The sequence below is a fragment of the Lacerta agilis genome, chromosome 10 (genome assembly GCF_009819535.1).
Source record: "Lacerta agilis isolate rLacAgi1 chromosome 10, rLacAgi1.pri, whole genome shotgun sequence".
NCBI lineage: Eukaryota > Metazoa > Chordata > Lepidosauria > Squamata > Lacertidae > Lacerta > Lacerta agilis.
Genome location: NC_046321.1, coordinates 33,742,927 through 33,769,619, shown reverse-complemented (window position 1 = coordinate 33,769,619; position 26,693 = coordinate 33,742,927). Strand labels below are relative to the sequence as shown.

General features: G+C 42.0%; 1 protein-coding gene across 1 annotated transcript in view; it reads right to left on the bottom strand.

The window, feature by feature from the left end:
- The window catches only part of CDK17 (cyclin dependent kinase 17), a 77,534-nt gene extending 54,376 nt beyond the window's left edge, over window positions 1-23,158 (bottom strand). The window contains 1 exon segment of the mRNA XM_033161442.1: window positions 23,059-23,158. The gene's annotated coding sequence lies outside the window, so the exon portion shown is untranslated.
- Between the last annotated feature and the right edge of the window lie 3,535 nt (window positions 23,159-26,693).

Below are 26,693 nucleotides of genomic sequence, written 5' to 3'. Positions count from 1 at the left end.
AAGGTGTCAAGCTGAATAATGCTGTGCACTTTGCCAGCTCAACTATATAAACACCTCAAGATTCAACACAACAAAACAAATTACTGATGGTTCAAATAGAAAACACGATCACCTAGGTTGACATTTGTTGGCATATGTGGAGTCACAGGGAACCCTACAAGAAACAAAGCTATTTGTTTATTTACTCAGGAGGAACCAGCACAAGGGAGGGGGGGAATCCACACATTCAAGTAATCCCAAATAACATGCAAGAGCTTTAAATATTTGTTTATTTTATTTCCTTTGTTCCTACAATGAAACTCATGTTGGTACATAAATGAGAGAAAAAGCATGATGAAGAATGACTCCAGAATGAGTGCAATGTAGTACTCAAAATTATTCTTTCCAATAAAGAATCGTGAAAATGCTTTCCTATCAAAACCACACACTATTGTGCTATGTATTCCCATTACAGGTACAGAGTCAAAATTTCTAGTTTTTTTTAGATACAAAGGACTTTCACATGTTTATCACAGCATGTGGTATATTTACTACCCTACAAAGGCACTTTGCAGTGTAAAATATTATGCAGCTCAGGCAAAGGTTTACATGTGCATCACAAGAAAGTACAGATATGAAAATTTCAACCATGCTAAAATTATGGCTCACATCTTCCTTCCTCCACCCCCTCCCCACGTTAGCACCCCTTATCTCAACTTCTCCCCTTAAGATGCACTGTTCCACCCAGGGTTTCTTAAACAGTTTCTATATCTATTATGAACGTATTGGCGAAAATTACGTCATAGTTCTTACAAAAGCTCACCAAGGGTCTAAATCAGTTTTGTTTTTTTATCTTCTTGCATGGCACACATGGATTTGCACAGAAAAGGCCGGCCAACTAAAGTAACTGGCCATGTACAGTTACTTACCTCACTTTCTTCTCTATTTCTTGAACTTCAGTTCAAGTTTGTATATTATACAAGTATCATTGTACTGGAAAACTATACAAAAACAATCAACAACAAAATGTAGCTAAAAATCAAAAGGTTGTTCTATTTTTATACTTCCAGCTTCTGACAGACTGGCTTATCTTAAGGTTTCAGTTCAGCAAGGGCAGAGGAAAATAAAATTTGAATTGTTAGAATGATATCCATCTAAGACATACTCAGAGGAGACTCAACAAAACCAATGGACTAAAGTCTCATTATACATTGAAAAGTTGCAAGCAGCAAAATCTTCTTCTATGCAGAAGTAATTCTACAAACAGAAATATCTACAAAATGTGTCACTATTCACCCTACTTATGAGAGCTTTTTTTAAAAAAAGCTAAATAATTATTTGAACAAACCTAATCCAAGTATTGTATGATCTTTTTTCAGACAAATGGAAAATACTCTATTTCCCTCCATTTACTGACAAACCAGTGTTTCCTTTTTCTAGATGGGGAGCACTTAAAAATTCTCTTAAGTTTGTTCCCTCCCCAGACCTTTTAATGTTTGCCCTGTTGTACTGATGATTTAGGGCAACCCAAAATCCCACCCTTTAAAAGGATGTTTTAACAATGCCAGAGTTTTTAATCCAAAACTTCTGTATATGCTCATCTGACTATCCATCAATTTAATATTTGTCAAACTCCTCCAGTTATTTGGCTCAATCACTATAAATATCGACATATTAGAAACTTGTTGCCTTATGTACCGTCCCGGGCACAGCCAGCCCCAATGAGGACAAGCAGTTGGAAGTTTCGTTCTTTATTGGCAAAACACTTGATTACATCCGCTCCTAAGGTGCAAGGGATATACTGATACACCTCGCGCTTGTTGATTGCCTAGCTAGGAACCTGCTTCTTCAGACTTGTGCTCCGACCCGGACAGTTGGAGCAACAGAGCGACCGTTCCCCTTCCAGTTCACTTAAATCTCTTGTCTGAGACACAAGCAACCGGCGACTTCTCCTATGCGGCGGCTGTAGCTGCTCCTGTCACTTTAAGCCCTTCCCTGTCCTTGGAGGGGATGGAGGAGTTTCTAATGGCCCAACTCTCTCTGATACTATTTATTTCCCCTCTGAGTGTTCTTGCAACTCTTTGCCCCCACTTCTTTCCTCCCGGCTCTGACTGCCCAGACTCTTCCTCTTCCTCCACCCTAGTTCCTGCCTCACAGGTGGCGCAGAACCCCACAAGTCACTGGCCCCTTCCTCTGGATCATTCTCCTGTCCCCCTGCCTCTTCTGCTCACCCCTTGGACTCCTGCCTGCCCTGACATGTACACGGTACTTGATCTCGACAAAATAGATCATTTCTTACAGATAACAAGGTGTATTTTTTAAGCAGCTCTTGCTGACTAATAAAAACCAGAGTGAGTACATGTGCTGTTCTCTGAATGCGCTGTTCTTCCTCACACTAGATTAGACTAAACACAAGATGGCACACTGGCAGAAATATGGTGGTCTTGGGCTAGAATTTGTAAGCACTGTCACCGTAAGCTAGGTATCAATCTGTATGTTTGCAGGGCCTGAGATAAAATTTTCTACCCTATGAAGGAAGTTTCCCTAAACGACATTTAGGGATGAAGCAAATTGCAGAAAAGACAGAAACTGGGTCTTATTTGGAAAGAAGTGGTAGCCAAGGGGAGGGGGGAAAGGACTGTATAAACAGGGTGGAAGAGACTAAAAGTCAAGGAATCTCAGCTAAAATAATGTTCCAGTACATTGGAAAGAGAAATCTTAATGTAAATCAGCCTTTGCCAATCTGGTGGTGAGCAATCATGATAGAAATTGAAGTCCAAAACACTTGGAGGGCACCAGGTTGGCAATGGCTGATGTAAATGAAAATGTTTCCGATTCAACAGCAAGCATCACCTAGAAATACTTGACTACAGCATGATTTTATATCATTAGTCCCTAACACCTAAAAACTATAGAGAATGAAAAGACCTCTTAACCATTATGATATGTAATTAAGACAATCTATTAAAACATATTATTATTATTATTGCAATCCCTATTATGAACAATCAGCATGATAATTTTGCTAGCCCAGTCATGTGGTGTGATGAAAATAAATAAACCAAGACACTTCAGAAACTGATTGGAAACCCAACTAGCACATGAAATAAACAGCTAATAGAACACAGTTTCCTTTTACTGCTAAAAGCTGAAGCACAGAATTAAGGTTACCCTAGTTTCTACAGAAGACTAGAATTGTTCAGATTTTCATTCCTTGCCTTAAAATCATCCTAACCTTATGCCATTGCTTTTAACTGAGGGTTATATTTATTTTCTTGTAAATGAATAGTATTTAAGTTCATGCATGCCTATTAAGCTCAAGACACACCACATCCCCTATTTGCAAGCATTCAAGTTTATAACAACACTGTTTTGAAACAGAAAAATCGCTTTGCTAAATAGTTCACAAATGTTATAGGAGCCTAATCGTATTTACATGCCACCCTTGTTCACTTTCTCACAAAAAGCCTGATACTTCGAAACAACATAAACAGAGGCTTCTTTATTCATCATGTAAAACATTATTTCAAAAGCAAGCAGACAAAGTGCAGCCCTGACTGCAGACGGCATTAATGAGGAGATACTGCTGACGATAGCAGCAAGTTCTTCAGGGGATTGGTTTCCCTCTCAAGTACTGCCAGAAGATTCTGTTAAATGAGCAGTGAAAATACTGAATAAAGTATTTATGATTTACACAACATAAATCATATGCTGATACTCCTGACATGAATTTGTAACAAGCCCAGTGTGCATTAAGCGAGCATGGGAAGCGTGCCATGGAAATCGTTTTACTTCTTGCATGTGCTTCAGCATATGCGAGGGGAAAGTTACACTTCTTTGTGATGCACTATTTTCAGTCAGTCATATAATCCAAACTGTAATTGTCTTCTAATGTAATTCTACCAAAATAAGCTTCTTCTGATTTCCACAAGACATCTTTTGGGTGAAGCTGTTTAATCTTTTCATTCTTTGCAACTGGTTACAGATTCCAAAAAGCTTAGTAAAATTTGTATAGTGTTCTCTGCCCCCCTCCCCCCCAAAACAAATAAAAAATAGAAACTGTCAGAACTACCAGGTATGTGCTCAGCAAAGCAAGTCAATGCACCAATTAACTAGTTAACTCATATTGAAGACCCTACATTTATGCAACTTAATGACTGTTACCTCCCAAAAATCTAGTGGAAGTAAATGACATCTGCACTAAATAAACAAGAAATGCAACCCACTCCATCCAGTTCTTTGCCCCCCGCCCCATGCTTCCTTGTATTTGCTAGCAACAGTAATACCATTAATGAGGGGTGATAGTCAATCATGGCAATTTGCTCAATAATGTTACAGCCTGCTTCATTAAATGTTTCATAATGTGGACTTTGAAATTTTAAATCCACCAATCTTAACTGCATTCTTAAACACCTAATCAGTTCTACAAAGAACAAAGCTCCTAAGAAACTTATGACCCTGGTCTTGCTTCTGAGGACATGAAGTGCACAAATGCTCTCATGCCACTGAAGAGCTGGGATTCAAATGACAGGAGCCCTTTCTTTAAAAATACAGGGGGGGGGGGAATTATAGAAATAAAATAAAGAATAACATGGGGGGTGGCGGGTAAACAGCAATCAGCTTCCTCCAGGTTTTTTAGAGATTCTCTGAGAAAAAGAGATTCTTCATTGGGTGAATTGCCTTGCTTATTTCGGTTCCTGTATCCCCTTTCCCCAAAGTTGTCTACTGAAAGAATGGCTTATGCCTGCAGTCAAGCGTAGGGCAAGAACTTCAGGCTTAATTAGCCCCTGGCTTATTAAACAATCTATGGCCTTTTAAACTTTGAAGGGCTTTTATTTTGTTTGTTACCATGTTATGATTTTTTGTGTTTTTATTCTGTAAACGGCCTTTTATCCTCGAATGAAGAGCGGTATAGAAATTTAATAAACAAACAAACTACTGTATAGAGGCATTGTGCCACAGATTTCCAAGGGAACTTAACAGGGTTATTATAACAGGGTAATTGATCAAAATTCTCTATAAAATGGTGACCAGTGAATAGAGGTCTTGGTATTTACCAGGGGTGGGGAACCTGTAGCCCCCAAATTTTGTTGGACCAAAACTCCCATCAGTCCAACCCAGCATGGCCAGTGGTCAAGAACGATGGGAATTACAATGCACACAGGTTTCCCACCTCTGCTCGACACCAGCTCTTCTAGAAGAATGATCACCCTTATACCTACTGTGAAAACACTATGGTTAGACTGCAGTAATGCACTCCTTGTAGGACTGCCCTTGAAAAGTGTTTGGAAACAACTGGTCCAAAATACAGTGGCCAAACTTCCAAAAGGAATTTGCTGCACAGAGCATGTAACTTCTATATTATATCAACTCCACTGGCGACCAACCAAAGGCCTAAATGGGTTTGGGTAAAAATATATGAAGCACCAGTTGATCTCATGTTTGCCTCTACCTGCAGTATGGTCAACATCTGATGCCCTGCTCCATATTACTTGCCTTTAAAATGAGTCAGGAATATACAACAGACTATGCGTTTTCAGTGTAGCACAGCAATTATGGAATTCTTGCCCAAGGCAGGCCTTCCTGGTTTGGTCACAGCCTTTCAGTAAGTATATACAACCTCCCTCTTTAAAAAAAATTGGGTACTGCTGATGCTATACTGTTTTTGTATGATGATGGTGCATTTCTGCATTTCTTGTTGTATCTATTTCAAAGGTGGCTTAGGAGTCTCTCAGGACCAAAATTATGTAAAATAAATTCTATAGGCTGAACCTTCCTAAAACAGCTATACAAAGTTTGCTAATTTATTTATAAATATTTCTATACTTCTATATCATATTTTTAAAATCAAACCGATTTACAGCAATAAAAACATAAAACCATACAATTGCAAAATGTGGTATTGGGAGGGATGCAAACAGCCATAGCAAAAGAGGTCATACAGAGAGCACAGTGGGACTTAAATTTAAGCATGTATAGGAGAGTAACACCTACTGAACTACATGGCTGAGTAGGGATTTGAACCCTGGTCTCCCAGGTCCTAGTACAGTACAGTGGTACCACTGGTTAAGTACTTAATTCGTTCCGGAGGTCCGTTCTTAACCTGAAGCACCACTTTAGCTAATGGGACCTCCCGCTGCCGCTGCGCCGCCAGAGCACGATTTCTGTTCTTATCCTGAAGCAAAGTTCTTAACCTGAAGCATTATTTCTGGGTTAGCGGAGTTCTTAACCTGAAGCGTATGTAACCTGAAGCATATGTAACCCGAGGTACCACTGTACTAGGTAAAGGTAAAGTAAAGGACGCCTGGACGGTTAAGTCCAGTCAAAGGCAACTATGGGGTGCAGCACTAATCTCGCTTCAGGCCTCTAGCCACTACACTGACTCTCACTGAGGAAACCATGTGTTTCTACGTGCAAAGTTTGAGATTTAAGAAGAGGGGTGAAAATCAGCCAATCTCCCTTTCTGATTTCACCCACAGGAGAGAAGTAATCCATTTAACTGTGTGAAATAGCTCATTCTGTTTGCTTTGGTGTTGTTTAGTCGTGTCTGACTCTTCATGACCCCATGGACCTCTCAGGCACCTGAGGCGGAGTGCCCAGGGGCGGGGCAAACCACCCATAGGAGCAGAGCGCTCAGCGACCATAGGGACAGAATGGGGCACTTGGGATCCCATGCCATCCCTGTGGGCACCGTGGCACGCCCCGTCCCTATAGGGACGAGATGCGGATCCCATAGGGACGAGATGCAGCATGTGTAGGGACATGGCGTGCGGCGCGTGGGGGCAGCAGGGGGGAGGCAGCGGGCGGACGCATGGCTCATGCAGTGACGAGTGCCGCCCGCCATTTTGTCAACCCTCATCAGGGTGGCACCTGGGGCACACCGCACCCGTCGCACGCCCCTGGCGCTTTGGGGCCAAAGTCTAGTCTACACCCTCACCTAAAAAAAAACCTCCCGTGGCTGATGATGCCAGGAAAATGGCTTGAGGCCCGTCAGCAAACACAAACCTCCAATTTCCTATTTAATGGTAGTTTATTTAATCATGTTGCATAGTCCTAATGGTGTTGACCTGTTGTTTTGTAATGGTTCACCTTCATTTAACTGAAAACTCAAATAGATATTCATTTTCCTAACTTCCTTAGGAAAGGGAACAGAGGTTGATGCCAACAGGATGCAGGGGAAAGCATTTTCAAAGAAAGACTACAGCACGTTTTCACATCAATGCAAATGGGATACTTGTGCTTAGACTAAGATACAACACCCTTACATGACCATGAACAGGAGCAGAATGGAGACAGAAGGTACGTTAAAATTATCAATGCATTCTTAGAGAGGGAGAAGCTGAGGAGTGCCAAGATGAGCATAATTCTCATCTTTGGTATTTATCTGGAAGACTAGGAAATTTGCACTGTAACAGAGCATCCAGATTCATATCTTGATCCCTGTTGAACTCTCGAATAAATTCCACATTCCTGCTGACTCACAGCAGGAGGTGACTCTCATTAACTTTACAAACACACACACAAACACACAGTAAAGAGAGATAGAAAGGAGTGCTTGCACAGTTTGCATGGATTAGACTTAGAACCTAACTGTGAGAATAGCCAATCAACGTGACACAACAATGAATAAGCAGTACTGTACAGTGGTACCTCGGGTTACAAACACCTCAGGTTACAAACACTTCAGGTTACAGACTCCGCTAACCTGGAAGTAGTACCTTGGGTTAAGAACTTTACCTCAGGATGAGAACAGAAATCGTGCAGCAGCGGCACAGTGGCAGCGGGAGGCCCCATTAGCTAAAGTGGTACCTCAGGTTAAGAACGGTTTCAGGTTAAGAACAGACCTCCAGAATAAATTAAGTTCATAACCAGAGGTACCACTGTAATGTTAACTATAGATGAGTGCAAAAAGGAACTCCACAAATTTTGTCATTTAGAAAAGGCAGACAATTTGGTATATCCAGGAAGTGTTAGACAAGGGACACCTAAAATCAATTCAGACAGTGCTTTATTCCGTTTTCCCTACCCTGTCTTGCTTGTTAATTTCCACATTTTCTGTGATCTTTCACTTGATATAAAAGCCACTTCTGGAAGTCCAGTGGAATCTAGCAAAAGTATTGCACCAACTTTCATGTTAACTTCTTCCAGGGGAAAAAAATCAATTTGCAATCCTGTTATTTTCTAAAGGGAGTTTTGCATTGTAATTTCATGTGGCAAAATTTGGGTCGGTGTTCCAGCATACAGTTCTTTCTGGCTGCTTAAAATTTAGTGGTATATAGATTTTAAAAAGGCACAGATCCATTAACACAACAAGCGCTACGGTGTAAAAAGAATGTTAGAAATTAGGACAGCAGTGCTAGCATTATAACCAGGAAAACTAACACAGTAATAGCCATGTCTGAATACAGCCTGAGGCTGCTGTAAGCTAACCAGGAAGTTACCACCACTGAATTCATTAGGCTATACCTCGAGTAGACATGGTTCAGACTGCACTGAAACTTCAAGGCCTCGGAATCTACCTCAGAAGGTAGCCACCATGTTGGTTCCATGCAAACTGCAGTTTACAGATCATGAGCCAGACTTAGAAAAATGCTCCTACCCTCTCTGGCACCAATCCCATTCCGTTCTCCTGTCAGAGGTGCATCTGCACCAACACTTTAGTTGGACAGAGTGTTATTCACTTAATGAATGAATTTTCTATATTTTATGATGTTTTAATAATTGTATTGTACACATCCATAGTACATATTTTTATATGTTTATAAAACATATAAAAGTGGGTGGTTTATATATGTTATAAATAAAAACAAACAAACACCAGATTTCATCTTAATAAAATGTTAGAAAATTACACCAACCCTTGGTTATTTGTATATTTATTTGGAGTATTCATAATTACAGATTATGGGAGTTATGGTTGTTGGGTTGTTGTTTTTTTGTTCTTGTTCTTATGTATTTTTTGTATTTTTGTGCTGTGAACTGCCTTGAGATCTTCGGATGAAGGGTGGTATACAAATTTAATAAAATAAGTAAATAAATACTCTGCATACATACTAAAGTTATCAGAATATGTTTATATTTAAAATACAATAAAAAAGATAAAGAAATACTGGCTAGGGCAAAGCTGTATATTTATCTCTCTCTCTCTCTTTCTCTCTCTCTCACTCTCACTCTCTCACTCTTAAGTTGAATCTCCTAGCTTGGAAATAGCTTTCATAGAAGCCAGATGTTACCAGTAAGTCCTTGCCGTTTAGGGCTTCCTCCATGGACTGCTGCTGACCTTACTCACAGCTTCTGGCTTTGGTGGCAGATGCAGGAGGCATTAGGGGAGGCAAAGGTGTTGGAAGTCTCCCTACAGTCCACTGGCATGGCTAGCACCAGTGCAGGTGTAGTAGTGCTGACCTCCTTGAAGGAAAGGCAGCATATAAATGTAATAAATGTGCTCACTTCAGCAACAAACGAACAAACTGCTACTGAGACTGGCAAGAGAAAGACGGGAGCAATTTGTGCCAGAGCGGGAAGGGTGTGTGCATTCCCAAAGCTGGCTCCCAGATTGCAAACCATGGTTTGGAAGGACTTTTTGTTAAGTTACCTCCAGGGCTCCTGTATTCATGGAATAAAACTGCAAAACCCTACACCAGCCTGGACTACAACTTCCTTTGGCTCCAGCCAATATAGTCAATGAACAGGAACAAGCTGTAGTCCAAACCATGTTGCAGACACCAGGTTGGGGAAGCCTGGCCTAGGCAGATTACCCAGACCCTGAGATCACCATCTGATACCCTTATTTGGGTATGTCCTCCGCTAGAGGTCAGGAGGGTGGCAACACGAGAATGGGTGTTTTCTGGAGTGGCTCCCCATTTGTGGAACGCTCTCCCCAAGGAGATTTGGCTGGTGCCTGTGGAGATCACCCAAACTTAGGATTGGCATTGGAGGAGTTAAAAGGAATAACCAGTAAGAACCTTTAGGGGGCGGAGTTATGTGGGCTATATAAACCCCTCCCGGGGAAGGAAGGGGGTCCTTTGATCATGTCTTTTGGTCAGGGTCTTGGTCTTTGTCTGGGGGCTTGTTGTGGGTATTGGGAGGGTGGCAAGGGAAGGAGTAGGAACAAGGGCGGGAGAAAGTGTTGGGCACTGTTGTTAACAAGAACACAACCAAGAAAGAACTATTTATTCAGAAACCACATGCTTATGTACTAAACTTCAAATAAAATAGTTTTGTTCCAATATTCTCCTTGACTGAACTGAGTGACGTAAATACCAGACAGACTGGTTGGTGGCAGCGGTTAATTAACAAAGTGGTGAGCGCAGGTATCAACGGACCATTAAACGTCTAGGGGACCTGTGCAGGTTGAGCGAACCACCACAGTGCCTTCATTAGACACCTTTAGGTGCCAGGCAAAAACGTTCCTCCTTAACCAGGCCTTTGGCTGATGGACATCCAATGCCCTTTTAAATGTATTGTGAAAGGGGGGATTATTGGGTTGTCTTTGTTCTTATTTTTATTATGTAGTTTGTGTTTTTTTTAATACTGTAATCTTATTTTACCACCCTGAGATCTATTGGTATAGGGAGGTGTAGATATTTTAACAACAACAACAACAACAACACCTGAAACTCTTTGGGAGGAATGGCAAGATGCAAATAAATGGATGAAAGTAGCAAGATGTACAACAACCTTAGGAAATTAGCTCGTAAAACAGAAGAACGAAACAGTTCTGAAAAGATGCTTCATCCTCAAAACAGCCTTTATCAAGCTCTATCCTTTCCCAGCCAGTCCCCTTTCACATGTTGTTTGTTTCAATTAACTGAGAGATTTTCTCTGTGTCAATAGGTTGTCCACTTCTAGTCTTGCTAAGCAAAGTGCATGTTGCTAAGAAATGAGGTGGCTTCCAATTTGGAAAATCCATTACACAGCAACATAGCAAAGGAAATAATTTGCAGCAAAACTCAGTGCTTTCTAAAGTGTTAAGCTAGCTATTATTATGTTACAATGGGCCTGATTAACCACTTTATCTCATAATACTTATTATATTAGAGAGTTGTGTGATTCATATCCAAACAAAGAGCATTACATAGGTTCTAAGCGCAAAGCAGAACATATTGTACTGGAAAAATAAATTTGTGGGGGAAACATACAGAAAAAATGTTTGAAAAGTGGATTCGTTCATAAAGGAAATTCAGGGTGTGTCTAGATTAAGAAAACCTGTGCTGCCAGTAAACAAAAATTTAAAGGAAATGACTGAAGCTCTGTAATTTGGTGACTAAAAAAACTGGGCTGGACAAAGCAAATGTAAGAATCACCTCAAAATCTTTCACCGACAAAATTGAAACATATAACCATCATCAAATCTTCTACCTAGAAACAGTTCTTCTGCTTTATAAACAACTACAAGTATGTAATCATAACTATCACAAAACATATTCAGCAGCTATATACAGTGGTACCTCAGTTTACGAACTTAATCCATTAACGGAGTCCAATCTTAAACCAAAACTGTTCTTAAACCGAGGCACACTTTCGCTAATGAGGCCTCCTGCCGGCTGTGCCCTTCCACCGTTTGGCTTCTGTTCTTAGACCGAGGTAAAGTTTGCAAACCGGGACACTACTTCCAGTTTTGCGGAGTTCATAAACCTAATCATTCGTAAACAGGATTGTTCTTAAACGAGGTACCACTGTATATTAAGAAGCAGAGTTATATATTCCAGTTAATTTAAATGAGAAGTGGAAAAGCAAAATTAAGTAATTCCTACAAATTAGCAATCTTAAGGGCAACGCAAACATGTTCTGGTCTAGAACGAACACTAATCATTAATCCGCCATCTCGTTAAAGGTTCAGAAACAATTTATAAACCATGTTGCTGTTGTTTTTAATCCTCCAATAAAATAGTAATTGCATGGATTTTAGGCCCAATTAAGTATAGCTAGGGACGCGGGTGACGCTGTGGGTTAAACCACAGAGGCTAGGAATTGCCGATCAGAAGGTTGACGATTCAAATCCCCGCGACAGGGTGACCTATCGTTGCTTGGTCCCCGCTCCTGCCCACCTAGCAGTTTGAAAGCACGTCAAAGTGCAAGTAGATAAATAGGTACCACTCTGGCGGGAAGGTAAATGGCGTTTCCGTGCACTGCTCTGGTTCACCAGAAGCGGCTTAGTCATGCTGGCCACATGACCTGTAAGCTGTACGCCGCCTCCCTCGGCCAGTAAAACGAGATGAGCGCTGCAACCCCAGAGTTGTCCACGACTGGACCTAATGGTCAGGGGTCCCTTTACCTTTACCATAATTCCCCATGTATAATATACATCTTATGGTTGTGCTGCTTTGATTCCTTTTTATGCTAGGAACTACAGAGCAGGGCTATATTGGTCCCCCAAGTTAGAAATAACAGCGTAGTTTTTCATTTCCCTTATCAGGTTCTAAATGGGTACTATCATATTCCTTACATTTTTACTCTCATATTTGTGTTGCTGTTGGGCAATGAAAAGCAATTAGAGCACAAATACTCCACTGCAAATGAATAATATACTTGGGATGTTGTGCAAACTGCACAATGCTTGAAAGTGTGTCATTCATTCATTCATTCATTCATTGCTTGCTTTGCTTGCATATCCCACCTCCTGGCCCTCCTCATTTAATTCCCACAATAAATATGTGAGATAGGTTAGGCTGAGAGGCGGTAACTGGCCCAGTGAGCTTCATGGCAAAGTGGGGATCCGAACCCTGGTCTCTCAGCTCTTAATCAGGCACTCTAACCACTATACCACACTGGCTCACTAAAGAATCACAAACACTACAATATAAAGTATAAATGGATCATACTGAAGAAAGAATTTCATATTATCTAATCTTTCTAATAAAGACTATAAAACAGTATATTACAGTACTGGACTACTGGACACTCTTCTTAATATTTTAAACATGTTAATTTTTTCTGCTTTGACTTTTAAATGTCTGCTGGGACCTTTTCTATTTTGCCAGATTATTGTATTTTTGTTGTAAACTGCTATGATTCTTTTCTTTTTACGAAATAGCATTTTATAAATATTTTTCTAAATATATAAATAATAAGGTTCTGAAAATACGTATTTAAAATATAAGTTTTCTTCTTTGAGGACAGGCTATAGAGCATGTGCTTTGCATGCACAGAGTCCCAGGGTCAATCCCTAGCATCTCCATGTAGGGAGAAGAATAAAACTACAATATTTTCATTATCCAGACATTGGTCATCCCACCTCCTAAGCTAGATGTATGCTATACTGGATTTATTGAGGCACATAACCTATCTGCAAGGGAAGATGACAAATGTACACAAGAATCCTTTAAGAGGCCAAAGGAAAGTAGAAGACAAAAGTTCACACCAAAAGAGAAAGCTAGGTGGGGGAAGCAGAGAAAATAGGGATCAATTATATGAAACGTTCTGGAGAAGGCAGCCTGCTTTGGAAATTGGAAGGGCCGCTAATGCTGTATCTATCAGCACATGGTACAGATCAGTCGAAATCAAAAGCAGACCCAGGTATTCCATAAAATGAAGTAGCATCTGATAAATATAAAGTATGCTCACATGCACTTTTCATTCTATTTAGCAATGTTTACCTGGCTTATTTCTGAGTCAACATATATAGGATTGCACTGTGAATTAATGACCAAAAATACAATCCACTGTATAATTTTAGAAGTTGAGGTATCTGCTCAGTGAATCCGCAAACTCTGTTAATATTCAAGGCTACCATATTTTGAGTGAAGGGGGGAAAGGCAAACTATTTTCTAAAAATAACACAGCAAATATTTCTTCTGGTTCTCAATGGTTCTTTTATTTTACCCCCTGAGGAATTTAAAATATGAAACGCTTAGGCACGAGCACTGCTTGCTATTTTTCATGGATGCTTCATACTGTATTTCAGTTATAAGCATGCAAAAACACACATGTAACACCAAAGAAATGGTTGTGCAGAAGATTATCATGCAATAACTGTCATGATGAAGTCAGAAATCCAGTACTAGCACACTCAGAAATCAATGGAAATATTTGTGAAAACAAGCAAGAAAGCAATTCAACCAAAGCCATTAACTTTAGCCATCATATTGAAAATGATGTCAGATACTCCAAAGATTCTAATCTGCTTGCTTCTAGAAGACACATATTAAGTCCCTGATCCTCTGTTGTCTGGATCTTTGCCATCAATTTCAATAAAAATGATATTCTCCCTAGCACCCCCTCATACATCATACCCTTTTTCTCATTTCAAGAGAAGAGACAAAGATAGCAATCCAAATGGATTACTAGGAAGTAGGTGTCGCGGGCCCTTCGCCCTGTACAGCCCACCCCCTGACGTTTTACGGTCTATGAGTGCTGCACCAACGACAAACAGTTCCCAGCAGCAGCCCTTCAGACTACTAGCTGGATCCTGCTTACTTCATTCACCACAGACGAGGATATTGTGAACTAAAAAGATGTTTATTGCGTACAAAGCTTGTGGTTGCTGATAAATAAAAGGTTGTTCAATAAGCTTAAAACAGTTGTCCTATACCGGCCTAATACCTCTAGATGTTACCGGCCTAATACCTCTAATAGTAAACTAAATATCAATAACAACGCGTTTCACAATCTCTTTATCCTCTCTGCTAACATCCACCTAAGACTCTAAACTCCCAGCTCTATCTCTTGACTCCCACTTCAACTCCCCGCACTTAACTAACTCACTGCCCACTGGGAGGGGTGTTTTATACCCAGGCTAAGCCCGCCCCTGAGGGTTCTAACTGTCAGAAAAAATTAACCCCTACCTGGCATTGGGCTAGTTCTCCACATACCTCCCTCCTTTTTAGGTTTGTATCAGAGGAGTTACTAGCCAAAGTATCCCTCTGATACAAACAACATTTTTAAACATTAACATAAACAATACATTTTATAACTCTTACCTATATTACCTATCTATAACATAAACAGTTACATCTTCAGTAAAAGTACATATGGTTGTGAACATTATATACATGCAATATTACATAGTACCAGTGACATGCAATATCGTTGTGGTGATGTCTTGTCTTCGGATCAGCCGTGGCTCCCTGGTTTTCGAGACAACGCATCAGCCACAATGTTCAGGGTTCCTTTTACTGATTTGATGGTGAAATCAAAGTCTTGCAAGATTAATGCCCACCTCATTAACTTGCTGTTGGTCTTCATGGATCGTAGCCAGATCAGCGGTGAGTGATCCGTACAAAGTTCAAATGTTCGTCCCCACAGATACGGCTTTAAACGTTGCAGAGCCCAGATGATGGCCAAACACTCTTTCTCGATCGTCGACAGATGTTTCTCCCGAGGCAACAACTTTTTGCTGAGGTAGACGACCGGATGTAGTTCGTCCTCAGCTCCCGGCTGGCATAACACAGCGCCAAGTCCATCATTAGACGCGTCAGTGTAGACCGTAAATGGCTTGCCAAAATCAGGTGTAGCTAGTATTGGTTGGGATATCAGTGCGTTCTTCAGCTTGTCAAAAGCAGTTTGACAGGCTGCTGTCCACGTGATGGGGTCTGTTATTTTTTTCCCTGTCAGACTAGACAAAGGAGCAGCTATTTCACTAAATTTGGGGATGAATTTACGATAATACCCCACCAGTCCCAAGAATGCCCTCACTTTCTTCTTGGTTGTGGGTTTCGGCCAGGTCGCGATGGCTTCTACTTTTGCAGATAAGGGTTTAATCTGCCCATCCCCAATCATATGACCCAAATATTTGATAGAACTGCCCCCAATGTGACATTTTGCCGCCTTGATGGTTAGGCCTGCCTCTTGGATTCTTTGTAGCACTATTTTTAAGTGCCCTTTATGCTCCTCCCAAGTTTTACTAAATATGGCGATATCGTCAAGATACGCAATTGTAAAGTCATATAACCCATTTAAAACTTTATCCATGAGGCGTTGGAAAGTGGCTGGTGCGTTTTTTAGACCGAACGCCATGACTGTAAATTCATATAAACCGATAGGACTTCTGAAAGCGGTCTTTTCCCTATCTTTTGGGTGCATTGGAATCTGATAGTATCCTTTTGTTAAGTCCAAACTAGATATGTATTTACAGCTTCCAATTTTCTCGATTAAATTGTCGAGCCTAGGCATAGGATAGGCATCTGATTTTGTCACATGGTTAAGACGGCGAAAATCCAGACAAAATCTTATAGTTCCATCGGGCTTATCTAATAAAAGAACAGGGGCTGCCCATGCACTGCTCGAAGGAACAATAATGCCTGCTTTTAACATCTCCTGAACTTCCTCGGTTACAGTCTTTATATAATGGCCTGTAATCCTGTACGGAGCCAATGCAATGGGTTTGGCATCGCCCGTATCAATCTGATGCATTACCCCTTTAGCAATACCTGGTTTATTGCTGAACGTGGGTGCATAGTGTGTCAAAATTTGTTTTACATCTTCTTGTTGGGACTGCGTTAGTTGGGGGTCCAACTTAATGTCAGTTATTGGACAGGGTTTCTTCTCCCTTTCCCAACAAGGTATTGGCATGTCTTGGGGATCTTCTTTAATAGCAAATAATGACCACCCTTCCGCTTTATAATAAGGCTTTATCATGTTCACATGCACGACCCGCCTGCCTTCACCGTATTGAATTATATAGTTTACATCATTCATTTTTGAAATGATTTTAAAAGGACCTTCCCAGGTCAGTTGTAACTTATTCCCTTTTACTGGTCTGATTAATAAAATATCCTGTCCTGGCTCAAAAGATCTCACACGTGCCTTTTTGTCATACCAAACTTTCTGTTTGTGCTGAGCAACCTTGCAATGTTCTCCTGCCAGTTCTAGTGATCGTTTGAGAGTGTTTTGCAATTTAAATAGATAATCAACTACATTCTCCGAATCTCCAACCGGCCGTCCTTCCCAATTAAATCTTAATAAATCTAGGGGACCCTTGACTTTTCTCCCAAACAATAATTCAAAGGGACTAAAACCCGTGCTTTCCTGGGGTATGGATCTATAAGCATATAATAAGGCTTGAATATTGTCATCCCAATTGTGAGGATGTTCCGTTACATATGCCCTCAGCATTCTTATCAGGCTTCCATTAAAACGTTCTGCCAAGCCGTTCGTCTGAGGGTGATAAGCGGTACTGGTGATATGTTTTATCCCACACCTCTCCCACAAACGCTGCATCAGTTTAGAGGTAAATGAGGCTCCAAGGTCTGTCACGATCTGTTCTGCAAACCCTAGCCGACACATATAACTTATTAGAGCTGAAGCCACTGTTTCAGTCTCTATGTTTCGTAATGGAATCGCTTCCGGATATCTAGTCGCAAAATCCACAATAGTCAATAAATAATGATGTCCCCTGCGACTGGCTTTTGGCAGTGGTCCAATAATATCTATTGCTAAGCGTTGGAAGGGTTGGGAAATTATAGGCAAGGGGCATAATTGTGCTTTCGTTTTATCTTGCCCATGTCCTTGTAATTGGCAAGTATGGCACGTTCGACAAAATAACTTTATTTGCTTGCCCATCCCAGGCCAAAAGAAATTTTGGGACACCCTTTGCTTGGTTCTGGTGATTCCCAAGTGACCTCCAAAGATACTGCCATGTGCATGTTGTATTATCTTGGTTCTGAATTCAGTAGGTACTATCAGTTGCCTGTGGATCTCATTACCCCCTCTATTAGGCTTTAAAAGAATCTCCCTGTATAGCAACCCATTGTTGACTATAAACCGCTCCGGGCTTTCAGGGGTTAATACTGTATTCACGGCTGTGGCTTGAAAATATTTCTGTAAATCTGTATCTAGTTTCTGCTTGGCTGCAAAACTAGCTGCTTGACTATTTGTAACTGGCATTATACTTGTATCTTGTGTCAGTTCAACAATTGTATCAGGCCTTTCCTCCTGAGGTAACTGTCGCAGTTTTTGTGCCCTAGTTATTACAAATGCACTCTGTACATGGTCAAGTAAATCCCACCCGATTAACATTGGAGCTGGGATTTCTGGTGAAACTGCTACTTGCCATTTTCCAGACCATTGTTTATATGTCAGATTAACTAATGCGACTGGCAAGATTTCTGGCTGTTTTGATATTCCTTTTAAACTGATTGTTTTGCCTTTAATAAAGTCTTCTGGCTTTAACAAATCAGGATGTACAATACTAATCTGAGACCCTGTGTCTTTTAAGCCTTTATATGGTTTACCATTCACCCAAATTTCTTCTCCTGTTTTGTGTAATAGCATGTCATCTTGTTGAATTATATAGCACCTCACAACTTGGGCCACTGGTAACTCATCAGCCTCTGACTGGGCCTCGGTTGTCGTGGCAACCATGTTGGCAGTTGGCTCTGTCTCCACAGTTTGGACACAATATGTCTGCTTCTGAGGGATAGTATTTGCACTCCTAGTTCTGATTTCAGTTCTACAGTCCAGTTGTCTATGGCCTTTTTTCCCACATTGCCAACAGATTAATTCAGGCCTTTTACCCTCACTATATTTATTTACTTTTCCCTCAGTCCCCCCCGTTGTCATAGGCGTGTTATGGGGAACATTTGCATTGGCGGGAAAAATTTTCTTGGCAGTTTCTGTGGTAAACTTTGTGGGCTGTTGCATTCTCTTAAACTTATTTGTTTCCCACTGTTTGTCCTTATATTTTGGGGCATCATAAGCGTGTTCTCGGATTTCATTTATTTCATCTGCCAGATTAGCAGCTTCCAGGATGGTTTTAGGGCGTCTTTCTTTAATTAAATACTTCAAATGACTATTAATCGTGTCATAAAATTGTTCCAATGCGATCACCTCTTTTATTTTTGCCACAGAATCAGCACCCTCCTGTTCTAGCCACTTGTTTAAATAATTTGTTGTTTTAGCTCCTAATTGAGCGAATGTTTCCTCACGCACCTTTTTTATTGTTCTAAACTTTTGTCTCAGTTGTTCTGCAGTAATTCCGAATCTAACATAAACCAACTGTTTAAATGCTTCAAAATCTTTAGATTGATCAGATGGCATTTGAGAATAAATCTCTGTTAATGTTCCACTAATACGCGCTCTCAGTATTTGCATTTTCTCCTCATCTTTTACTTCAAAATCTTCGCAAGCCCTCTCAAAAGAAATGATAAACGCTTCAGGATCGTCTTTATCTTTGAAGTCAGGGAATCTTTTTAAATCCACCCTGCTAGGATTTTGTGTGGAACTATTGTTGTTGTTTCTATTATCTACAGCTGATAATTCAAGTCTTTTCATTTCTAATAAATATTCTCTTTCCTCCCGTTCTCTTTCTCTCTCAATAGCTAAGGTCATTTCTTTCTCTTTCAGTTCTCTCTCTATATTTAAGGTCATTTCTTTCTCTTTTAGTTCTCTCTCTTTTGCCTCAGCTTGGAACTTTAATTCTCTCTCTTTCAGTGCCATTGCCTCCCTTTCTCTCTCTCTCTCAATATTTAATTCTCTCTCTTTTGCTTCAGCTTGTAATTTTAATTCTCTCTCTTTTGCTTCAGCTTGTAATTTTAATTCTCTCTCTTTTGCTTCAGCTTGTAATTTTTTCTCTCTTTCCTCAGCTTGCAATCTCATTTCTAATTCCTTCAGTTTATATTCTTGTTCTAGCTTCCATTTCTCAAATTCCTCTGAGGCTTTAAAACTCGTCCCCTCAGCAGGATTTTTGTTAACTGTTTCAGTACTGGTTTCTTCCATCTGGGAAACCCCATTTTCTTCTTCAGAGCTTTCTACTTGTGAGTCCCTAAGAGCTGTTTTAGTCTTTCTAGGTGGCATTTTCTAGTTATTTGGTGGTATTATTTCTGTACTTAAATCAAGGATGTTTCAGTTAAACTATTTCTTCAGGCTTAGTTTCCACAGCTTAGGTCCAAAGTCACACCTAAAGTTGCCTCAGTGCACTTTGTCCAGCGTACTTTTCCGACCTCTCACTATAAACCTTTCTGCCTGAAATAGTTTCAAACGCAAAGTATCTTTGTAACTCTCTCACAATCTCACAGTCTAAGGCGCTATCACACCACACCCTAGGGCCAGGTAATTCCTCTCTGAATTCCCCTTCTCCCTTTCCAGGTGTATGCGATCCCCTTCCTGACTAGATTGTAGAGTCTCACAGAAGTTTGCTTAAATCCTCTTTAAGCCTCACACTTCACACAATGCGTAACCCTTAAATCCTTCTTGTACCTTGGCACTTCTTGCCAACACTTTAGATCTTGGATCTCAACGTGACCACCACTTTATGACAATCTTTCGTATCCCGACGCTGCCACCACTTTAATGTCGCGGGCCCTTCGCCCTGTACAGCCCACCCCCTGACGTTTTACGGTCTATGAGTGCTGCACCAACGACAAACAGTTCCCAGCAGCAGCCCTTCAGACTACTAGCTGGATCCTGCTTACTTCATTCACCACAGACGAGGATATTGTGAACTAAAAAGATGTTTATTGCGTACAAAGCTTGTGGTTGCTGATAAATAAAAGGTTGTTCAATAAGCTTAAAACAGTTGTCCTATACCGGCCTAATACCTCTAGATGTTACCGGCCTAATACCTCTAATAGTAAACTAAATATCAATAACAACGCGTTTCACAATCTCTTTATCCTCTCTGCTAACATCCACCTAAGACTCTAAACTCCCAGCTCTATCTCTTGACTCCCACTTCAACTCCCCGCACTTAACTAACTCACTGCCCACTGGGAGGGGTGTTTTATACCCAGGCTAAGCCCGCCCCTGAGGGTTCTAACTGTCAGAAAAAATTAACCCCTACCTGGCATTGGGCTAGTTCTCCACAGTAGGCCTCACTGAATAAACATGCTTTGGGTTGTGCTGGAAGATCAGTGAACAATCCACACCCTCATTCCACCTTTTTACTTATATTTATCCTAAACAAGTGCAGAACTTGAACTAGTAGTAGAGTTGTGACAGTTATTCAGTTTTCACATTTGGGGTCAAGCACTGTGCTTGCCTTGCTAGACAGCTTGGAATCTTCAGCCTTTCTTACCGTAATCATTAATCTACTTTTGCAGAAGAAGAGAGAGATTCTTTGGTCATCTAGCCCAAAATCTTTTGCAAGTTTCATACTGCAGCTAAACTGAAATACAGTATGGCAGGGGGCCAGCATGCCGCAGTGAATAGAAGGTGCAGCTTTGACACACAGAAGTCAAGTTCAGATTTCTGTTCAGCCAAGAAGTTCAGGTATTAAGCTTGTTGCACTCAAGTAATTCTGTTATTTAAATGAACTTGGGATTGCCTATAGGGGTGTATACTCAATAGGGTGTTGCAGCTGCCAAGCCAATTGTAGCTTCCTAATTAGCATACCCTTATGTTATACATACTTACCACACCTTTTCAGGTATACCCCTTAAAAAAAAATATTGTTGTGAACAAGTTTATTTTTATCCATATCACTGGGTTGTATCTGTTGCCTTAATAAAATAGGAAGGAAATTCCCATTATCTTCCCATTTTATCATAATATCACCAGTGCAACAGAAATTAAACTTCGAACAGCCCCCTTTAAGACGGCAAACATACCAAGGAACAAAATCAACTCAAAGCTAAGGGTTACAACCCATTTAAAAAGCACTAAACTTTCCATTTTAAGGAACAGCAGATCAATCCATTATACATTCATTACAACAGTGGAATGCAATCTATGCATAATTCCAGATATACACATTCAAATATGTACAAGCGTATGTTCACATTCGCATACACATACTCACACTTTCATTTTAGTTTGAGCGCGCTACACAAATAAGGAGAAAGAATTCTGAATAGAAATATCTGGCTCTAGTTTCTCTCTTACTTTCTCCTTAAGGTCTTTAGAACGCTGGCATACAGCTGGTATAAACAAGACGCCAACTGAGTTTTAAAGAACTTGAACATTCTCTGCTGCTACCCAAACTGTTGCAATAAAAAGAATAAGCAGGCGTTCAAGGCCAGCCAAAGAGCAGAAAGAAGCTAATCCGTTTCTAAAAACCCTACACTGAGATGTTTTCTACATAATCTCAAATGGTGATTCATACCAAGTAGGCTCCACTGTTCTTGTAGAACAGGCTATTTTACTCACACAGAATATGTGACATTACAGATCCTGGAGAGGAAGGGGGGCTTGTTGACTAGAGAGGTCACCGAGGTTCAGGGTCAGTAAGTGTTTCGTATATCCTGTCATTTAAAAAGCGCTCCGGGACAGAAGTGGGAGGAGACAGTGAGAAAGGGGGTAAAGGCGAGGAACCCGTGGAATGTTAAGAGAATGACAGACTGTGCCACTGCTGCAGGAGATCATATATAGAGCAATGGTCAGGAAATAAACACCACGACCATCCTGAGAGTTGGATCTCAGGAAATGCACAGTATCAGGGCATCCATCCCATTTTGTTCACGGGGCCTAAGCTAATGGGGCAAACTATAAAAAAAAACCCAGACCTTTTCCCTCCTCCTTTTCCAGCGGCCTCCCCGCCGCCCGCACCGCCCCCCCCCAAACCCTCACAAAGAAGAGAGCAATGCTTAATCCTTCCGTGTCGTGATAACCCCCTCCTGCCTTTATCTGCACAGCTTTTCACAGCTGACACGGACACCAGAAAGCTGCGCACCAGCAAAAGCTACCCAGACCCCTCCGTGGGAGTCCTTGACAGATAAGATGCGCAGCCCGGAAATGCGGGAGAACCCGGGATCGGGTGTGTATGTGTGAGAGAGAGAGAGAGAGAATCCGAACCCTGAAATCCCACTGGGGGGGATCCGAGTGCACGGGAGGGGAGTCAGGGCGACCCCAAAACATCGCCACCACGTCCCATCCCTCCCACGCAGTCGCAGTCCGGACTTTATCCCTCTCTCCCTGTCCATCCTGGAGGGGGTGGAGGGAAAGAGGCAGAAAGTCACAGATTCCAAGTCCCCCTTCCGCATCTATACGTAGGTGTTTTGGATCTGATGAGAGACAGTCGAGGGATCTTGAAAAAACAGGAGCTTGCTCTTCCCCAACAGGCGGGCTTCCCTCCCCCCCCCCCGCCGAGATTTGTCGACCCCATCGCCCCAAACCCCCACGGCGCCTCCCCACCCCCACCCCCCTGATCTCCCCGCCAGGCCCTTGACCCGTGCGCACCGGAGACAATGAGGAGCGCCCCCGACTCACCAGCAGCAGCAGCAGCGGGTCTCTGCCGCTCCGGGACTTGGGGGTGGCTCTCGCCCTGTCCTAGGCTCCCTCCTTGTGGGCACGCTGCAGCCGCCTCCTTCTCGGTAGCCGAACCCCCCGCCCACCAGTGCCAACGCCGCCGCCGCTGCCGCCGCCCAGGAGCCGCTTCCTGTTCACTGCGCTGCCTGGTGCCGCGGGAGGGCCTCCGCGGGCGCCTTCCCTTCCCGGCGCAGGAGAGTCACGGCATCCCGCCAGCCAACATGGCTGCTCCCCGGGGGTTCGCTCTTCACGGCCGCCGCTGCCGCGCTACTTCCTTTGCTGCGCCGCGGTGCGAGTCCGGATGCTGCTGGGCCGACTCCGCTTTCCAAATGGGGAGCGAGCGCGACGGAGGCAGCAGCAGAAGAGAGCTCTCCCGAGCACGAGCAGCCGCACAGACCGGAGCCAGCGCGACAGCTAGCGGCCGGAGAGGGAGCTGCAAGCGCGGCCTCCCTTAGTGCTCCGCGTCGCCAAGCCTGCCCGACTCCAAGGCGCGCGTGGAGCAGCGGCGGGAGGAGCGGCGAGGGTGCGCCGCTCTCCTCTCGTCTTTCTCCTCGGGGCTGTTAACGCGAACGCGGAGGGAAGGCGCTTCCTCGCTGCCCTCCCCTCTTCGTTGCTAGGGCTGAGGCATTCAGGTTGCGTACCTGCAGCTGTGTTTTTTTTATTCTTAAACCTTATGTGCCAACGGTGCATATTTACCATCAGGCTACTTCTTACCTGTCGGGGGGGGGGGCGGGCGGATAGCTGTTTATCCTTCCTTCTTTCCTATTTTGCTTGCTGAGAAGAATCTGGGGGCTTGTTCTAAATTTTTATTTTTGTATTATGAATATTAAGTGCTCACTGCCCTGATACAAATGTTTTTCTGGATTGGTTTTCTAGTTCAGGAATCGGATGCAGTAGAAATGGGTACTGGTATGTTTTTAATACACACACAAATTCAGAATCTCTCAGCTAAAATTCCTGCATGGCCTGGGTTTTGTAGCAACACAGCTTTGGTGGAAGAACATAGATCCAAGGCTCAGGTTTTCCGCAGTGTAGGATCACTGTCAAAGATCCTGTGCTTTGGGGCATCATCATTGCACAAACACTGGGATCCAAGGCATAGCTAGGCATTGTTTTTACGTAAAGGCACTCAACTGCACTGTCATTCACATCCTTCATGGAATGCACCATGAAAATCAAGTCGCTGGATGGTCGTGATTTCTACAGGAAGTTCCTCCAAAACATCCCATGAGAGTACCAACAACAGCTGCATCACACTGGTGGTGTCACAGTGTGAAAATGGAGCAAGGTAGCTCCACCAGCACCACAATACTATAAAAACTATTAGAATGCTACTCAGATTTTACTTATTTCATATACTTTTATACTGATTTTCTGTGAAACACCATGGCAGTGTACAATAAATTAAAAACAGTAAAAATATTAAAATAAAAACACAGTGCAAAAACATAACAAACAAGATCTTTAAAATGCCAAATTTAAAAAGCTGTGTCTTGACTCCTTTTCCAAAAAGCAAAAAGAGTGGAGACCAATTGTAGCTCAGGAGGAAGCATACTCCACAATTTGAGAACAACATGGGAAAAAGCCCTCTCATGCACACCTATGCTTCTCTGGGTGGGTGGGTATCCTCAAAAGGGCCTCCTGCAGATCTTAATAACTGGATAGGAAAATAATGGATAGGCCACCCCTTAGATAACCGAGTCCTAATCTGTTTAGGACTATAGAGGTTATAAACAATACATTGAATTAAACCTGGAAAACAATTGGCAACCAGTACAGTTTCTTTCGAAAGGACATGGGTACCGCTCTGGTGGGAAGGTAAACGGCGTTTCCGTGCACTGCTCTGGTTCGCCAGAAGTGGCTTTGTCATGCTGGCCACATGACCCGGAAGCTGTACACGGGCTCCCTCGGCCAGTAACGCGAGATAAGCGCCGCAACCCCAGAGTCGGACACAACTGGACCTAATGGTCAGGGTTCCCTTTACCTTTACCTTAGTTTCTTTCAATATCAGAGTACTGTGATCAAATGCCAAGCACCAGTTAGGCAGTGCCTAGTTGTTGCTTCTGGCACCAGTTGAAGTTTCCAGATGTTCTTCAAGGGTAACTTCACATAGAGCATGTTACAATAGTTTAAATGTAAAGTGACCAAGGCATGGATAACTGTTGCCAAATCAGACTGACTCAGGAAAAGTAGCAGCTGTTGCACTAAACATAATTGTGCAAATGCACTCGTTGCCACCACTCAGCTGAGAATTCGGGGACAGCATAGGGTCAAGCAGCACAAATAAACTATGAACCTGCTCTTAAAGGGATAGTGCAGTCTCTTCCAGAACAGGTTGCATTCCAATCTCTGAATATGATTTTCTGGTTACCAACAGCACCTCTGTCTTAAATTTAATAACTGTAATCCAGCCCATTATCAAACCAAGGCAGTGTTCATGGGCGTAGCCAGGATTTTTGTTGGGGGGCAGGACTTTTGTTAGGGGGCAGAGCCAATGTGATTGGTCAGCTGGTTAAGTATTTCTACTGTTTTACTTAATCTGGGTGCAGCTGGGGCCCCTGGCTACGCCAATAGTAGCATTCAATGGTATTGATTGCTTCCTTGGTATTTGATGACAAGAAGCAATAGAAATGAGCATTGTCCGCATGTTGGTAGCATTTTCACATTTTTTGAAGACACAAAACATTGTGTGTGTGGGGGGGGTTGTTACCTGATGGATTGGATTTCTCCAGCTTTTACAACAGGTGAGCGATCTGAGGCACTAGGATAACATTGGCACATAGAGGGATTCCATTTGTATCCAGTTGCCAATTCAGAAGAAAAAATAGAAGCATAGCATCTGTAGCAAGGCTAACCACAGAAGATCACTTGCCTGTGGAGCTGCAACAACATACACTCCTTTGTGAAAACGTCCCAGTAGCATAACTAATTGCACAGACACATATTTATTTGGATGGAACTGCAATTCATGCAGGATTTCTCTGACCTCTAGGAGTTTGTCAATATCTTGAAGGATTAGGACATCAAATAATTGGGGGGGTGGGGGTGGAGAGAGAGACTATCCTGCACTTGTATTGCTTTGCACTTTGACCTGCCTTTCTGGAGCATTTATATTTCTGCTGTCATCTAGCCTCTTTCTCTGTGTTTATTTTGGAGGTTTGAATGAGAAGCATAGTCTCAAACTTCTCAACACATTATTTACTACCATTTCACAAACCTATCTCCCCATCCTCACTTTGTATTCTCAGCAACACTATGGTAATGTCAGGGAGTTCAGATAAACATCTGAAATTAGGAAGTCTCTAATTTGCCAGTTTGTTTCAGTTGTGTGTACAGTATGTATTTTCACATGCATTTCTTCTAGGATATGCATTATTGTGTGCAATTTTTCCTAATATAATGCTTTTAGAACATTTTAATGCTTCAAACAGTACTTCAAACAAATAGTTAATTACTAAAATCATAGATCTATTACAGTAATTTTCAAAACAGAAATTAACTTTTTAATAGCAAAACACTTGGGCTTCCATCTTCTTCTTCTGAAATTAGGCCCTTTCCCTTCATATAGGCAGTTATATACACGTTTTTTGGTTGGA